The sequence below is a fragment of the Moschus berezovskii genome, chromosome 24, assembly GCF_049115385.1.
Source record: "Moschus berezovskii isolate FMDL1 chromosome 24, NW_MosBer_1.0, whole genome shotgun sequence".
NCBI classification, from domain to species: Eukaryota; Metazoa; Chordata; class Mammalia; order Artiodactyla; family Moschidae; genus Moschus; species Moschus berezovskii.
The window spans coordinates 5,477,154-5,492,291 of NC_142483.1; the positions used below are offsets into that span (position 1 = coordinate 5,477,154).

General features: G+C 51.0%; 1 protein-coding gene across 4 annotated transcripts in view; it reads right to left on the reverse strand.

Moving 5' to 3' along the window:
- HRH1 (histamine receptor H1) overlaps nucleotides 1–15,138 on the reverse strand; it is a 95,584-nt gene that overhangs the window by 64,150 nt on the left and 16,296 nt on the right. The window contains exon 1 of one of the 4 annotated variants that reach the window (XM_088831561.1): nucleotides 12,570–13,496. The exons of the other annotated variants lie outside the window; for them this stretch is intronic. The gene's annotated coding sequence lies outside the window, so the exon portion shown is untranslated. Of the gene's footprint in view, nucleotides 1–12,569; nucleotides 13,497–15,138 lie in introns of those variants that run through there. 4 annotated transcript variants of the gene reach the window in all.

Consider the following 15,138-nt stretch of genomic DNA (forward strand, 5'->3'; position numbering starts at 1 on the left):
CTGGAGAAGACCCTAATGGGGGGAAAGATTAAGGGGAGGAGAAGTGGGGGAACAGAGGATGAGATGGATGGATGGCATCACCAGCTCAATGGACATGAGTTTGAGCAGACTCCAGGGGACACTGAAGGACAGGGAAGCCTGGCGTGCTGCAGAACATAGGGTCTCTAAGAGTCAAACACAACTCAGCAACTGAACATCTTTTCTCCAGTGATTTTCAAAGTCACTTTTAATATATACCGAATCCCCATATTTATTTGGGTCTATTTCTGGACTCTCCTCTGTTCTGTGTATCTGTCTGCCTGTTTATTCTGGAGCCACTTTCGTACACTATCACATCAAACCAAAGCACCCTAGTGGTGCATGTAAAGCCAAAACCGGGTCTCCTAGCCTGCGCTCCTTTCTCTCCCATAACTGGGTGTTCTCCTAACTCTGCGGTGGGGGTGAGGGGCCAGAGAGGTCCCAAATCCTGATCCTCCAAAGCAGGGAGATAAACAAGCATAACACACAGCCTTTCCCTCCCCGCTCCCTCATTCAGAGGCACTGACTGGTCTCCGCAGTCTCCAAGCTGGACCCCAGCTTTCTCAAGAGTGAAGTGGTGTGCCCTGGGGTAAGTCAGCTGCCCTCGTGATGCCTCAGTTTCCCATCACCAAAGTGGTAATGAGAATAATGACGCTTATGTCTCGAGGATGCGACCGTCTGATGCCTGCAGAGGTGCCACAGTGAGAGCCGAGATGACCGAGGACGCTGCCTCACGGCAGAGATTTACCACTTGTGCAGCATTCTATCAACCAGTGAGTCAGTGTAAAGGCCTGTCCGCCCAGACCCCAAGGACACAGGACTCACTAGGCCAGGTCGTCCGAAGAGGGGAGGGTGGAATCGGCTCTGACCTCAGAACTGCTGAGCGGTAAAGGGCGTAGCATAGCCCCAGGGAAGGCCCCATCCTGCCTGGCATGGGACCTGGGGCCCACGAGGAGCCCTGCAAGATGGCATGGAAGGGCAGGGAAGCGAGGCAGTGCGGGAACACTGGGAAGGAGGTTGGAGGTTGAGTCTTTCACACAACACCCAAGACCCAGCAGGTGCCGTTCCCTGGAGGTGCCACCTGCTTGCTTCTCTTTGGAACTTCCATCTGCCCTCAGCCAGTGCTGTGAGCCCAGGGGAGGCCAGGCCTGGAGCCCAGAAGTCCTGTGAACAACTCTCAGAACACCCACCTTCCAGAGCAGGAACAGCACAGCCCTCAGGTCATCCCGCCCACCCCTCCCCCCCACCAGCACTGCACCTCAGCTTCACAAAGACCGTCACACTGCTTGCCTACATCATGTGAGCTCCTCCGCAGGAGAGGGATCAATATCATTCCCATTTTCCAGATGAGCAAACTGAGATTCAGATGGAACACATGAACGGCCCAAAGTCAAAATGACAGCAGGTGGCAAAGTTAGAAATTTGGTCTTTTCAGCCTCAAAGCCTGACCACGAGGAGCTCCGGACAGCCAAAGTGGACTGTCTATTTAGTCATCTACTTGTTAAGCAAACATTCACTGAGTGTCAGCCCTATATTTGGCAACGGAATAGGTGCTGGGTGTATAGTGGCAGGGGTTTCCTAGGTGACTCAGTGGGAAAGAATCCGCCTGCGATGCTGGAGACCCAGGTTTGATCCCTGGGTCAGGAAGATCTCCTGGAGAAGGCAATGGCCACCCCTCCTGTATTCTTGCCTGGAGAATACCGTGGACAGAGGACCTGGTGGGTTACAGTCCATAGGGTCGCGAAGAGTCAGACACAACTGAAGCGACTTAGCACGCACACACAGAGACAGATTAGAAACATTTCTTATTCAAAAGGACCAAACACAATAACTATTCTATGATATCAAGTCTAATGGACATAGAAAGGGAAGGCATGATTAGCTACTTTGAATCAGGGCAGGCTTCCTAGAGGAGGCAACTTGGAGGACAGAGCTTGAATGACGTGTTTATCATCAAAGATGAAAAGTAGTTGCAGGTTCTTGGGCTCTGGTGTTATGCTCCAGGCTTCTGTCCCCTCTGGTAGACAAGAATTTCCAGGGAAGCTTGTTAGAAATACCCATTGTGAGGCCTTGCGTCAGACCTTCTGAATCCAAACTGCAGCCCTACCACCACTTGAATGTTTTCACAACCTAATTTTTTTATCTGGTTCTGTTTGGAACCTGCCACCCAATGGGCAGCAACTGACAGTTTTTGTTTTTGTTTATTTCCTTCCTTTTATGAACACGGTTCATCTTAAGAAAAACTCTAAATTCAATGGGAAAATAGAGCCAGAAGCCCCACGGACAACGCTCACACCCAGTTAGCCTGGCACAGTGAGGCTGGTGCTCTCCTGCGTGCTGGGAAGTCATGACCTGGGGCCGTGAGGGAAGCGCCTCCTGGCCTCCCACTGCAGTGCCCGCCACCGTGGGAAAGGCTGTGAGCTCTGGGAGCTTCTGTGTCTTCCTGGGAGAAAGCGGGTCTCCTTTCAAGACACACGGGAGGGAGGGAAGGAGGGACAGGGTGCAAGCTGGGCTTCACTGGCAGTCCTTAAGCTAGGGAGTGAGACATTCAGCGGTAAAGAGCAAGGAGCCGGAGCACGTGTGCTCAGGTTCTGCCTCTACTGCTTCTGAGTTGTGCCATTCAGACAAGTGACTTAACCTGTGTTTCAGCTGTTTCATCTGTAATATGGGGACAAGAGTAATGTCCATCTTGTGGGCTGTGTGAGGATTAACTGAGTTAATATATATAAAGGACGTAGAAGAGTACCCATCAGATATAGTAACATTTGTATGACTATTTGTTTTCATTATATTAACATGCCAGTTGGAGGGGGAAAGTCAGGGGCTGACTACAGTTAAGCCTTAATCCAGCTCAAGGCCTCTTCTCTGACCAACCGTTGCTGTTCAGTCGCTAAATGGTGTCCGACTCTTTGGGACCCGATGGACTGCCGCACACCAGGCCCCTCTGTCCTTCACCGTCTCCTGGAGTCTGCTCGGGTTCGTGTCCGTGGAGTCGGTGGCGCTCTCTAACCGTCTCATCCTCTGCCTTTGTCTTCTCCTTCTGCCTTCAGTCTTTCCCAGCATCAGCGTCTTTAAATGATCACCTGCTGTCATTCACCAAGCGCTGCCTGAGAACCGGCTCTGCTGGCTTCCTGTGCTGCGCACTGGGACCCAGCAGTGAGACACAGCGCCTGCCCCAGGGACCCCGCCTCCATCCCCAGTGAGGAGGCAGATCTGCCCGAGGGATCTTTGCCCCCAAACTCAGCACAGTCTACGCTGGGGGTGGCCTTGGAGAGAGTTAGACTTCTGGCCTCCCCAGGCCATCACTCTAAGAGGGTGGTTCTCATTTGAGCCTGGACTGCATTTGGAAGTATCAGATCAGGAGATCTAAAAGTGATACAAGGATTTTCTTTTTCCTCAGGTTTCCTCTGTGGTCATTTGAAAGTGTACGATATAACCACAATGGATATCAGAAAAGGAAGAATAAGGAGAAAGTGGTTCCCAGGAGGCACAGCAAAAGCTAGGATGGGCACTGGAGTTGGAAAATCCTGGGGTTGAATCCTGGTGCTGTCACTTTCTAGACACAAGCCCTCGGGTAAGGGGCTTTACTTCTCCGAGCATCAGTTTCCACATCTGTGAAATGGGCAGTAGGGACATGTGGGACTTGGTGACGATTGGGAGGACTGAGCAAAATGACATTTTTCAGACAGTGCTTGCACACATGAGGTGCTCAGTGCCGGCTAGCTCCACCCCTCTGTCAACTCCATTTTGCAGATGAAACCCCTGAGGTGCAAGGAGAGGAGGTGACCTGCCCACATGATCTGGGCTCCATCCCAGATTTGCTTTAAGCCATTTCTGAAGCCAACAGCAGGAAGTAACTTCCTCCCTCCGGCCTGAGTCGCTTCATCTGTGAAATGGGTAGATAGAGTGGAGGATCAGATCAGATGATGTCTGGAGGTTTATCTGATGCTGGGAATTAAAAGAACGTTCTATTAATGACAACAGCTAACAGTTACTTTGAGCGAACAGCTAGCAGTGGAGGACAGGGAAGCCTGGAGTGCTGCAATTCATGGGGTCACAGAAAGTCCGACTCAATTTAGTGACTGAACGACAACAGCAGCTCCCAGGTGTGTCAGGTACCTTACATACATTGTTTCTAATCTGAGAAGCAAAGCAAGTCACAAACAAGAGAACTGAGGCCTCAGGTAGCTGATAAGGGACGAATATCCAGACAATACAAAGAACTCACACAAATCAACAGTAATAATACACAGAACCCAACTATAAAATGAGCAAAGACCCTGAACAGGCATTTCTCCATAGAACCTATGAAAGCAGTCAATAAGCACATGAAAAAATGCTGAACGTCATTAGCTATCACATAAATGCACATAAAACCACAGTGAGACATCACTTTACCCACACCAAGATGGAGACAATCAAACACACAATAACAGGTGCTGTCAAAGATATGGAAAAACTGAAACCTCCAAACATGCTGATGAGATTGTAAAATGGTGCAGCCTCCTTGGAAAACAGGCAATCCCTCGAAAAGTTAAAGATACAGTTACTGTATAACACCGTACAATACTTCTAAATATATACATATATGCCTGAGAGAAATAAAACCCTTTTTCCATACAAAAATCTGTTCACAGCAGCACTATAAACAATAACCCCCTGTACAGAAACAACCGAAATGTCCGTCAACAGATGGATGGACAGACAAAGTGTGGTACATCCATAGAATGGAATATTATTCAGCCATGAAAGGGAATGGAGTGCTGACGCAGGGCAAAACATGCGTGAACCTTGAAAACATTATACTGAGTCAAACGGAGTGATCAACAAAGACCACACATTATATGACTGCACTTGCACGAAAAGTCCAGAGCAGGGAAATCTACAGACACAGAAAGTGGATCAGTGGTTGCCACGGGTTTGAGGAGGAGCGGAAGGAAAGGGAGAGTGACTAAATGGGTAGGGATTTCTTTTTGTGTTGATGAAAATGTTCTACAGTTCGATTGTCGTGAAGGTAGTATATCTCTGTGAACATATTGGAAATCCCTGAATGGTGCATTTTAAATAAGTGGATTACACACTGTGTAAATTACATCTTCATAAAGCTGTTAAAAAAGAAAGAAAAAGACTGAGGCCTAGAGAGGCAAAAAGACTTACTAAAGGATAATCGGCTACTTTAGAACAAGACTCAGGCCTCCCATTCCCAGGCCAGTGACCCAGGCTGACTTTCTGAAAAGAGGGATCACTAACGGGACCTGTGGGTTCACTACTTGTCCCACGCCAGGCACCTCATATACTGTCTTATCTAATCCTGCCAACGAGTCTAAGAAATAGACATGACTAATGCCAAGTCACAGATGAGAAAACCGAGGCTCTGAAATGCTCAACGACCCGCCCAAGTCACTGTCGTGATTCATGCTCCCCAGAAGCAGACCCAGAGATGGGAGATGCATGAATGAAGTGCTCCAAGGAGAAGGTGGAGAGGGGGCGGGGGCGGACCGAGCAAAGAAGGCGGGTCTCGCAGACAGAGTCCTGCCCTCCCTGCAGTGTGGGTCATCCCCAGGCTTGGCCCTGGGGAGGCAAGAGAGAGAGAGGCTCGGCCCCTGCACACCCAAGAGCCTTTGGTCAAGGGCCTCAGGGATGAGGGTGGGAGGTGGACATCCCCAGGCGTGTCTAGGTTTCTGCACTTGTGGACAAATGGCTCACAGCCCAATAGCAGCCTCCAGAGGAGGGTCGCAGGTGCAAGCCTTTGGAGGCAAAAGCACAGCCGGATTGGAGACACTGCAAAGGATCCAAGGGCTCTGGGCGGAGTATCAACACCCCCACCTCAGGCACCTAACTAGGAAATAAGGCATCTGGGGTTTGTCCCTGGGTCTGCCCCCAAAGCCTGTGACCTCGTCACCCACTTCCAGAAGAATGTGTTCATAGCCTGGGCTGGGGAAGTTCCTAGTGCGTGGCCCAGAGGTGTTAGGATGACAAGCAGAGGAAAAGAAGGATGGTGGTCAGCGCCCAGATCCCAGGGAAGACAGAAGAGGAAGAAGCCGGCGTGAGGTGGGTGCTGGGGGTTGGGGGGTGATGACAGGGGCCGGCAGGCAGCAGCCCCTCCCTCTGTGGCCTGGAGTTAAATGCAATCCAAGCATGTCTTCTCTGCTGCTGACAGCTCTGGTTAGGGGGTGGAGGGGCCCAGCTAACAGGCCTGACTGCAGGATACAGATGTGCTTGAAAGAGGAAAGTGTTTTGGAAAAACCTCTTCAGAGGGAGGCTGGACAGAGGCAGGGACATGCTGACTCCTGTCTCTATCAGTGCTAACGGAGAAGCTGTGGTGTTTAAAGAGAGGCCATCAACCACTACTAAATCCCAGGTGACTGTGACCTGTTCCTCTTAGTCACCCAGCACAAAGGATCTGCTTTGAGAATAGCTTAGCAGGCAGAGTGAGTTGATTCAATCAAACATTCCTTCAGTCTCCACTTATTCATGCCTGCGATGCAGCCGGCTGACATTGTGTTTGGCTTTGGAGGTGAAGGGAAGGTGCCGGGGGTGGTCTTAAAAATGAATCAGAAAAGGTCTCTACACTCAAGGAGTGCATCATGAAGAAGGGGAGACAGACAGAGCAGGAACCACAACACAGGGTGGGACCTGTCATGGTAAGAGTTATGGATGGGAGCCCGGAGGAGGGAATACTCCCTCGCACTGGAGGATTTGGGAATAACTTACAAAAACGGTGAAGCTGGAGTTGGGTTTTGAGGGATGAGTAGGAGTTCACCTGAAAGCATGAGAAATGCCCTTTCAAATTTACTTGACTGCTGAAGAGTAGGATTGGGTGGTGCCTGAGTGTCAGTTGTGCTCTGAACAGTATTCAATACTGTCTATCTTGAGACTCCCATTTCATCAGTCCCCCAAATTACAACTTTTTAAAGTATGGTAGAAATAAATCCCTTCGGAGTCAGTCCTGTTTGAATGACCTTGTGCCCAACTGGAGAAAACACACAGTGTTAATTTTTTTCTCCCCATTTTCTTACATGGCTACAGGCTAAGCCTGCCCAGTCCCTAGGCCAACCTGAGACACTGGCCACTGTTCATCAGGTCAACCAGGAGGAAGCATCTAGAACTGAGGACGGCAGGCCTGAAATTCACTGTGTGTGGGAAGGGTGGGAACTGTGAGTGCCCGCATGCCTCTTTAACCTTCAGACCCCGCCCCGCCCACCATGATAACCTAGGGGAGTAGCTTTCAGTGGGAGAGTGGTGATGGGGGAGAGGTCCCACCTTCTGGTAGCTCCTTGGAAAAAGATGCTTACTCCTTGGAAGGAAACCTATGATAAACCTAGACAGTGCATTAAAAAGCAGAGACATCACTTTGAAGGACTGAAATGTAAAACTCAGAGCTGCTGCTTACTAACTGTATGAACCGGGGGAATACATATACTCTTGCTAATTCTTAGCATCCTCATCTGCAAAATGGGGATAAAATACCCACCTCAGAGGGTTATAAAATGTTAGTTGCTCAGTTGTTTCTGACTCTTTGAGACCCATGGACTGTAGCCCCCAGGCTACAGATCCTCTATCCATGGGAGTCTCCAGGCAAGAACACTGGAGTCAGTAGTCATTTCCTTCTGCAGGGGATCTTCCTTACCCAGGGATCAAACCTGGGTCTCCGGCATTGCAGGCAGACTCTTTACCATCTGAGCCACCAGGGAAGTTGACAGGGGGTTATAGTGGGGGTATATGAACTTGACTACAAGTGAAGTCACACAGCTGTGTCTGACTCTTTGTGACCCCACGGACTGTAGCCTGCCAGGCTCCTCCGTCCATGGGATTTTCCAGGCAAGAACACTGCCATTTCCTTCTCCAGGGGATCTTCCTGACCCAGGGTTTGAACCTGGGTCTCCTGCATTGCAGGCAGACTCTTTACTTTTTGAGCTACTAGGGAATCCCAGAGGTTGACTTCTGAGGTTGACTACAGAAAGACGCCAATTAAGTACTGAGTGCTGAGAGAAGTTGCCATCATCATGGTCAATGCTGTTATCATTATCTCTCCTAGGAATCCTCCCCGGATGGGACCCTGAGATGGACAGGGCATTAGCACCCCCCACTCCCTACACATCCAGTCTGTCTCAGCGTCCTGGATCTCCAGACACTGATCCACCTGAACCATGATAACTAAGACGCCCTGTTGGATCCATGGTAACTAAGATAACTAGCCGTGATAACTAACATGACTAGCCATCATAACTAACATGATAACTAACCATGAAAACCAAGATCCCTCTGAGTCAGGCCTCACCCTCTACCGTATGTTGCCTTGGGTGGTGATGGGGGAGCAGACTACTGCCCAACAGCTCCCCGAGTCTCCCCACTGGCTTCCCACTCACCTGCCCTATGCTCCCCACCACTGCTGGGGCCCTAGCACGCCCTGTGCTGAGTCCCCTGGCGGTGGGGGCCAGCAGGATCAGCCTCTCAGCTTTCAGCCTCGGCTCTCAAGCCTCCAAAACAGCCCCTCTGCACTGGTCCACCCTGGCCTGCAGAGCTGTCTCCTTCCAAGGTTAAGTAAGCATCCAGAGGACCCTCACCAAGTTCTCAACAAGCCACCCACCTGACAGGTCTTGGTGCATGAACTCTGGAGTGGATGCTGGGAGCTGCCTTTCTCATCACCGTTCCTCTGTGGCTCTCTCCACCCTTCCACAGCAGGAATCCCAGAGTTCATCTCCTGCCTTCCCCATCCCCTTAGGACCTCTGCTCTTGGGGACCCCAGGAAGGTCTTGACCCCAAGGCAAAGGGAACCAGCACAGTTGTTAGAGCTGAGAGGGCCCCTCCCAGCCTCAGAAGACCCAGAGCCACCTCTTCAGTCCTCCAGTCATTGGCAGAGTCATTAGGACTCCCTGCAAGGCGATGGATGAAATATGGTTTTGATCAAGCGCTGTGTGAGAGCTTTGAAAGGACACACACGGGGCCCACCCTGAAGAAGTTCGCAGTCCGGCTGGGAGGGACAGTCATATAACAGATAACCGCGGTTCCGACGTGATCCATGGTGAGTGTATGTGTTAGAGGCCGTTGGCCTTGTCACGTGGGAATGGCTAACTAAGTCTACCTGGGCAAGGCAGGAAGGCTTCTGAGAAAGGTTAACATCGAAATGGGATATTGAAGAATGAGCAAGGTTTTCCAAGGCCTGGGCTAGACTCTCAAGTCTCTTCCCCTATTTCTAAGCCATACAATCCTGGCAAGGTGAGCCCATGCCTTTCTTCCTAGTGACAATCTCGGGGGAAGAGGAGCTCGAGGAGAAATTGAGGGTGGAGAACAGCTCTTTACATCTGGAAGGATCCACGTTTAGACTGGATCCTGGTTCAGAAACACTGGCTTCCCCAGACAATTCCAAACACACAGAAATCAGTATTTCCCAGAGTCCCACAGAGCACAACTTCCTTAGGAAAGGACTATATGTTAAGTGAAAAAGAAGACTCCAAGATCATATATTTCAAAAACACTGGGTAAGCAAAATCAAGCAGACATCACTGCAGGACTTCTCAGGGCTTTCAAAGGTAAAGTAAGATAATAATTTACATATTTAAAATAGATTTTTATAACTACAATGATTCAATAATATTAAAAATATATTAATAATTTTATAGCTGTCTTTTATTTGGTGCTTCCTCTGATGCTGGGAGGGATTGGGGGCAGGAGGAGAAGGGGACGACAGAGAATGAGATGGCTGGATGGCATCACCAACTCGATGGACGTGAGTTTGAGTGGACTCCGGGAGTTGGTGATGGACAGGGAGGCCTGGCATGCTGTGATTCATGGGGTCGCGGAGAGTCGATCACGACTGAGTGACTGAACTGAACTGAACTGAACTGAAAGTACAAACCATGTTTTGTGTGTTACCTCATTGTTGTTGTTCAGTCACTAAGTTGTATCCAAATCTTTGTGACCTCATAGACCCCAGCATACCAGCCTCCTCCACTCACTCCTAGAGTTTGCTCAAACTCATGTCCAACCATCTCATCCTCAGCTGCCCCCTTCTCCTCCTGTCCTCAATCTTTCCCAGCATCAGGGTCTTTTCCAATGAGTCGGCTCTTTGCATCAGGTGGCCAAAGTATCGGAGCTTCAGCTTCAGCATCAGTCCTTGCAATGAATACCCAGGGTTGATTCCCTTTCCAGTTGACTGGTTGGATCTCCTTGCAGTCCAAGGGACTCTCAAGAGTCTTCTCCAGCACCACAGTTCAAAAGCATCAGTCCTTCAGCATTCAGCCTTGTTAACGGTCCAACTCTCACATCCATACATGACTACTGAAAAAAACCATAGCTTTGACTATATGGGCCTTTGTCAGCAAAGTAATGTCTCTACTTTTTAATATGCTGTCTAGGTTGGTCAAAACTTTTCTTTCATAGTTGTCTCATGAATCCCCATAAAACTTCAGGCCACACTACTGCCCCATCTTGCCCACAGGGAGACTTAATCAAGCCAAGAAGTGAAGTTCACTGCCCAAGATCACACAGTAAAGTATGGCTGTGATTCAAAGTCAAGTTCTATCTTATCCAACATCTCCACGTTTTCCTGAGAATTCTGAATCCCTAAGAAGGGGATGTGATGTACTGCATTTCCAAACTTCTTCAGCTATGGACCTTCCTTATATCTAGGGTTCCAGAAAGTGACTGTTGGGAATCACTGCTCTTCTGTTTGTTCCCAGAAAATTCACCAAAAGCAACCTAAGGATATCTGAGGTTCCATTCCTCTTCTTATTCCCCGTCCCCAGCTGGGCCCTGGATGCGAGTCCCTGAAGAGTCACTGTGTTCACTCCAGGGGCCAATGGGAGAATAAGGAGAGGTTCCCATTAGTGGCTGGGACTCCAGCCGGCAGCTCCAAAGCCGTTCAGATCTAAACAGATGACTTCATTGGTCACATATGGCCCACAGAGGGTTCCAAATTCTCTTCCCAGCCAGTTTTGAGTTTCTGCTCTAAACTCAGCTGCTACTTGAGTCGCCAGCAGACTAGTTAGGTTATGAACTCAGAATCCTTTGAACCGTTGCCCACTTAGCAGGAAAAAGGACAGACCCTCTAAGGCCGAGTGCAGTTGACCAAAGAAGGCCACTGGCTGGACCCAGAGGCCTTGTCTTTCTCACTTGGGTGCCTATGTTGGCATCTGTGCTCATGTGTCCAGACACCTCCTGCCACCTCCTCCCTGCTGGCAGAGCAGTCTTGCAACAGGCAACATTCAACTCATCACTCCTAAGAACTCTTCTATGGCTTCCTAGTGCCTGCAGCGGAAGTCAAGACCACCCAGCCTGATTTTCAAGGTCTCTGGAGATGGGGGAGACTCTGCAGTCACTTTTCCCTTCTCAGGGGGCTTCCCTGGTGGCTCAGCCAGAAAAGAATCTGCCTGCAATCAGGAAGACCCAAGTTCAATCCCTGGATTGGGAAGATTCCCTGGAGAAGGGAATGTCAACTCACTCTAGTATTCTTGCCTGGAAAATTCCATGGACAGAGGGGCCTGGGGGTCTATAGTCCATGGGGTTGCAAAGAGCTGGACACAAATGAGCAACTAATAAAATACTTCCCTTTCTCAAGAGAACAAGTAGGGACTTCCCTGGTGGCCTAGTGGTTAAGAATCCAAACTTCCAAAGCAGAGGATGAAGGTTCAATTCCTGGTCAGGGAACTAAGATTCCACGGGCTGTGTGGCCAAACAAAAAAAAAATTAACTGATTAAAATAAAACATTCCAGATTAGACCAAGACAAGGAAAGAGGTGATCCCTGATGACCCTGCTTCTTTCTCTAGGAGGGTCCAGCTCCTACCACCTCCTGCCCTTAAGCTTTATTTTACATTCTGGCAAGCCTAATTCTTTACAGTTTCTTGCACACATCACACTATTTCGGATGCTATGTTGCTCTGCTCAGGCTGTATCTTCTCCTGAAAGCTCTTCTCACCTTACTGCGCTGAATTAAGACCTGCTCATCTTTGAAAACCCTGCTGGAGTGTCCTCGGGCTGAGATGAGCACGCCGCCCCTCCACCCCACTACAGCTTCTGCACACACGAAACCCTGGGAACATGGAGACCATGACACGAATCTTATTACATGGAGACTGCCTGAGTCTGGGTCTGCTTTCCCCACTGGGCTTAGGTTCAAAAGCACAGATCGTGCCTTGCTCTATCTGTCTCCAGTGCCCAGCACAGAATCTGCACACGATAGGTGCACCAATAAGTGTTTGTGGAACTGATTCAAAGCTGGCAACATCTCTAAGGGAAGGGTTTCTTTCATCGTAGAGAAAAATTATTTAATTTTATAAACAAAATATGTGCATGTGTGTGTTCTGCTGCCTTCCTTGTTCCCAAGTTTAAAGAAAAGTGTGAAATGCCAGGGTTTCCCTGGTGGCTCAGATGGTAAAGAATCCGCCTGCAATGCAGGAGACCCGGGTTCCATCCCTGGGTTGGGAAGATCCCCTGGAGAAGGGAATGGCCACCCACTCCAGTATTCTTGCCTGGAGAGTCCCCATGGACAGAGGAGCCTGGGGTCACAAAGAGTGGTAATAACAGTAATGCAGTCTGCAGATGTCTCACCTGGATTAACTCATTGAATCCTGTGATGCAGGTTCAGCTATCAATCCCCTTGAACAGATAAGAAACCTGAGACTCACAGGACCGGTGAGCTGTCAACAGCAGCTAAGCGGCCACGCACGTGGGGGTTCCAACCCAGCCCTGTGTGACCAAGAGCAGGGCCCTCTCTGCTGAGCTCTCAGCGCTGCAAAGCTGGAGGTTTGCATGCGAAATGGGGGAGGGACAGGCTTGACGATGGTCACACGCTGGAGAGGAGGAGGCGGAAAGGGTAGAAGGACACAGGGATGGGGAACCAGAGCTGTCCCGCCTGCGAGGCAGCGAGAACCTCCCTCTGACACGTATTCAGAGAAGCAGCCAGAAGTGCCATCGGCTTTGACCTGATGGCGATGGGGTTGGGAGGCTCTTTCAAAGAGAAGAAGAGAATGACTGCATCGCCTTTTGAAGAGGGACAGGCAGAGAGACAAGGGATTGTACAAATGAGTCACATCCCGCTCCAGCCTGCCCAGGCCTCGGGGGGCTTCGGAGGCGGCTGCACGTGGCCCCACAGGTGGGAGGGCTCTGTGTACCCCAAACTCCCTACAGGAACAAAGCCTCGGTGGGGTGGGGATCCCAGCAGCCTTTGTCTCCATGGGGGCAGGGGGCCTCAATTCCCACCCCCACTCTGTTCCTTTGAGCCATCCCTGCTACAACGAGCCAGCTGAGGTGGGTCAGAGGGTGACCGCGGGAGGGACGTCCCCTCCCCCACACATCCTCTGGACCTCGCCTATTCCCCCATCCCTTGGTTTCCATGGCAGCGTCTGGCAATGAGGCATCCACTTCAAAACACTGGCAGGAACGCCAGGCGGGAGCTGCAGAGATGCAGGCCTGGGGGTGAGAGGAGAAGCTCATCAGATGAGTGCCCAGTCCATGCAGGTCCCGTCCAAGGCTTCATATCCATCGCCTGCCTCACTCCTCACCCCAGTCAGGCAAGGAAGCTATTATTATCCCATTTTACAGACAGAGCGACTGAGGCGCAGAGCAAGGAAAGGCCGTGCCCAGGGTGGCGCAGCCAGTCAGTGGCAGAGCCAGGATTCGAACTCAGGTTTCCGTGGATCCCAAGTCCAGGCCTTTATTCACTTCTTGACTCTTGGCCAGGGCTCAGTTGCTCGGCCGGAGCTCTGCCACAGGGCCACAGGCCCTTCTGGGTGAACCCCTTCTCCTCTCCCAGACTCTGCAAAATGGGGTGGTGAGTCCCATTGCTCCAAGGGGCCGGGAGGACTGAGTGGGATGGGAGAAGGCCTGAGCTCTTGGCTGGGGTTTGGGAAAGGGGTGTGCTCCTCCACTTCTAAATCGGGAGACTCCCATCCCAAGGTTCCCGGACAAGGAGAGACACAGCTGCCCGGATGCACTGGGAGAAGTCCAGTCCCCCTGGCATGCTGACCCCGACCCAGTGCTCTTGACGACGACAGCTCGCACCTGCTTGGCATCCACTCCAGGTCAGGAGCCCCGCTAGGGCCCTGCGTGCTGCCAGTGACCCTGGGAGGGAGACACGCTTACCCTCCTCCTGTTACAGATCAGGAAAGCCAGCCGTGGCACCCACGCTGAGCTCACTGGAAAAGACCCTGATGCTGGGAAAGACTGAAGGCAGGAGGAAAAGGGGACGATAGAGGATGAGATAATTGGATGGCACCACCAACTCAATGGGCATGAATTCGGGCAAACTGCAGGAGATGGTGAAGGACAGGGAAGCCTGGCGTGCTGCAGTTCACGGGGTCACAAAGAGTCGGACACGACTGGGTGACTGAACAACTCACGCCGAGCACCCCAGGAGCAGAAACGGGGTGGTACTTCCACCGACCCGGTGACTGGGGGAAAGCGCCTTGGAGACACACCCATTACGCTCAGCTCTACCTTCAAACGAGACCTGGAAGCTGACCCTTCCCATCGAGTCCACATTTCACCCTGGTCTGGCCAGCCTGGCCCTGGCTCGAAGGCCAGTGAGCCTCCCTTGGAGTCACTGGGGCACTGATCCTCGTCCCCTCTGTCTCCTCTGCGCAGCCGGCTGGGAGATGCCTCTCATCACACACCTCATCCTGTCATCGGAGGCCCCAAACCCTCCAGGGACCCCCAAGGTCTTCCCAACCAAAGCCAGGTCCTCACTCTAGCCAACACGGGGACATCAGGACCCTTGACCCTTGACCCAAGGACTCATGACCTCTCTGACCTCCCCCCCCACACTCACCCTGTTCACTCTGCTCCAGTCACTGAACATTCTTCCTGAAACACTCTAAATCACTTCCAGCCCAGGACCCTGCTGCTGCCTCTGCCCAGAATACATGCTTTCAGACGCAAGCATGATTCAGTTCCTCCTGATTCAAATGCCATCTCTCCCACCGAAAATACACGACCCCTCCCACTCACCCGCCCTGTTTATCTGTGACTGCTCAACACTCAGTTCATACATTTGTCAGATGTATCTCTTGCCTGGCTCTCCACTAGACTATAAGCCCTAGGAAGGTGGGACTGTGCATTTTGTTTCTTTTTTAAGCTTGTTTTTGTTTTTGTTTTTTCTGGCTGCAGCCCATGGCCTGTG